This window comes from Macadamia integrifolia, chromosome 3, assembly GCF_013358625.1.
Source record: "Macadamia integrifolia cultivar HAES 741 chromosome 3, SCU_Mint_v3, whole genome shotgun sequence".
Lineage (NCBI taxonomy): Eukaryota > Viridiplantae > Streptophyta > Magnoliopsida > Proteales > Proteaceae > Macadamia > Macadamia integrifolia.
The window spans coordinates 9,604,005-9,606,955 of record NC_056559.1 but is presented as its reverse complement, the minus strand read 5'-3'; the positions used below and the strand labels follow the sequence as shown (position 1 = coordinate 9,606,955).

General features: G+C 38.8%; 1 long non-coding RNA gene across 2 annotated transcripts; it reads left to right on the top strand.

The window, feature by feature from the left end:
- Nucleotides 1–665: 665 nt before the first annotated feature.
- LOC122072680 lies at nucleotides 666–2,951 on the top strand. 2 transcript variants are annotated; one of them, XR_006138569.1, is made up of 4 exons: nucleotides 676–795; nucleotides 1,617–1,688; nucleotides 1,960–2,473; nucleotides 2,709–2,951. It is a non-coding gene; the product is annotated as an uncharacterized LOC122072680 (long non-coding RNA). The 2 variants fall into 2 exon arrangements; XR_006138568.1 differs by having other exon boundaries at nucleotides 666–795; nucleotides 1,960–2,951.

Sequence of the window (2,951 nt, the reverse complement as noted above, 5' to 3'; positions counted from 1 at the left end):
CTTTTAATATCCAACTTGTAGAATTCCCTTCCCTCATAAGTCATTGAAATATTCAACTTTGGGTTTGTTGAAAATAGAACTTAAAACAATGTAGAAAAGAAAGAAAATCGCAAACAAACCATCGAACAATGCAAAAAGATTTATGTGGTTCGACAAGATTGTCTAGGTCTACAATGAGATGAGATCATGTTTCACTATCAATGGAGAATAGTATTATAGCTTGTTATACCCATGCCCAAAAACCCAGGCTAATTTCAACTTTTAGACATAAGTAATGCAACCTAAGTGACAACCACTAGTAAATTGTGGATTTGTCGGGCTTAAATAGTAAAATATGCCAAGAGGAGGGACTCACAAACTGAAAACACCTTAGAAGGATCCCATTCAATTTACATATCCATTTCCACACAAAGGGACCAAATTCGTCTTCACCGGTGAACACCTCCAGTGAGTACATAGGCCAAAACTAGGTTATTTGGCCGTGAGGCCTGAACCCTCACACCCGTGCACCTCAAACAACTCCCAATAGTTGGAACAACATATTGAGAAATAGACTAATATATTAGGACATCCCAAGGTGGGCACATTAATGCCAATAATGAATGAAAACTCATTATTTTTTCAAACAAGCCTTATGCAACTTGAATGAGTATAAATAGAAGTCTTTGCCCATTCTTTTCATTCCTACCAAACTAAAAGCAAGAGAAGAGAAAAAATAGAAGAAGAAGAAGAAGAAGGAGAAGGGCAAGGGAGGAGGAAGAAGAAAGGAGCAAGGGGAGCACCTAGCCATCTAAGGTAAGCTGTCTCTCTTTCTCTACCATCTAAATAGTCATCTCTCTCTCCCTTCCATTTCCACTCTCCGTTAAAGCTAATGGAGATCGCCCCAACCGAATCTATCCACACACTTAGCTAATGTATAAATCAATTGGGGGATCTGATGTTGGAGAGTTGTCTTAGCAAGATCCATGATTTAATTTTAACCCATGAACCCTCCCTAGTGAAATCCCCATTTTAAACCCCAATTTGGGTAACACAAAACCTAGAAATGGGAAAATTTCCTAAAACCCACATTCCCACTTGTCAATGCTACAAATTGGGAGAGGGGTCTAATGTAAGAGACTTATCCTAGCAAGATTGATGGATTAATTTGAGTTCATGAACCCTCCCTAGTGAAATCCCCAATTTGGGTAACTATACCCTAGAAAATTGTGGGTTTTGCCCAAACCCTCTATACCCCACCATTCAAACTCAAAATTAGGTTAGGGAAAATGAAATTAAAAATGGGTATAGTGGATTGGGGTACCACATAAGCCAGTAGTGGTCACCACCTACACCCTCAACTGAAATTCCCAAATTTAGCGTAGTCACGACTTGAACTTTAAAAAAATTGGGTGCAATGTGTAAACCCATCTTAACCAACCCATTGAATACACTTAATCTAAGTTAATTGAGGTGGTTAAACACCCCCCACGTATAAATCAGCTCTATAGTCATAAAACCCCCAATTTGAAAACGATTTCAAAGAAAAGAGAAATAAGAAAGGAAGCTAGAACATGTGCCTAGGGTCTCAATTCTTTATGAGTGATTTATTTTCTTAAAAATCTTATGTATCCTAGGGGGAGAACCAAGAGATGACGAGACAATGCAGCACGAGGCCATCGGCTGTCCATCATCACCTAGGACTCGAGGTGAGAGGGATTTTTGTATGAATTTTATGGAATGTTTATATCATTTTGCTATAGGGATAACCATATCACTTTGCATATTAAAAATTGTTTCTTGTGGTGAATGTTGATGTGGCACGATTATATGAGTTGTGATTGGGTTTTGTGAATTATTTTAAGGAATCTATACAACATATTATCTATGTGTGTGATCATAAATTGTGCTTTATGAACCTGTTATTATTTGAGAACTTGAATATGTATGTTAATATGGGTCTTGATTTATGGGGTGCAGCTTGTCCGAGGTTGTGGGAGATTTTGATTACCGAGGTTGTGAGAGATTTCAGTACTGCATGCCATAAATTGAAAACGCGTGTGGTCATACTTGTGGGTGCAGCATGGCCGAGGTTGTGGTCATTCTGGTTACCGCGGTTGTGGGAGATTTCGATATTGCATTCTCGAGCATGATCGCCTTGTAATTGTGATTCATATCATGATAGATTGCATTGGGCTACGAAAAATAACCCAGGGTGCAGCTTGTTCGACGTTGTGGGAGATTCTGGTTACCGAGGTTGTTGGAGATTCTGATACTACATGCCCATAAACTAAGACCATATGTGGTCATGCTTGTGGGTGCAGCATGGCCGAGGTTGTGGGTCATTTTGGTTAACAAGGTTGTGGGAGATTCCGGTATTGCATTCCCAAGTATGATCATCTCGTAATTGAGACGTGAAATAATCATACTAGATTGCATTGGGTTAGGAAAAATAACCTGGGTTGCAGCTTGTCCGAGGTTGTGGGAGATTCTGGTAATGCATTCCCAAGTATTATCATACTTTGGACTTAGAATTTATTGTTTAGAATTGTTTACCAATAGTTGGATCATGTTATTTCATGTATCTAATTGCATTCATCTAATTTCATTAATATTGTTTTGGCTGAACAATTATACTTATTTCTATTTTATTGTTTGTTGTGAATGCTTGTGTGTGTACCCCTCACTGGGTTTCATGGAAGCTCACCCCAGTTATTGCCCATTTTTAGATGATGACTCAGGTTTGAAGAGCCGACTTTCTACGGAGGTGACCTCTGGGATGAGGAGCTGGTCATGCACAAGGACGGCTGTGCATGCAACGATTGTGCTTTTAGAGCACGCTGAGGATGAGAGTATCATCTTCCCTTTTTATTTTTGTGTTACATATCATATGTAGCCCTAGGGGCATAACTGTAATTAACATTTAATTGCGAAAACATTTTGGTAAATATGGTGAATATTATTAGACTTCA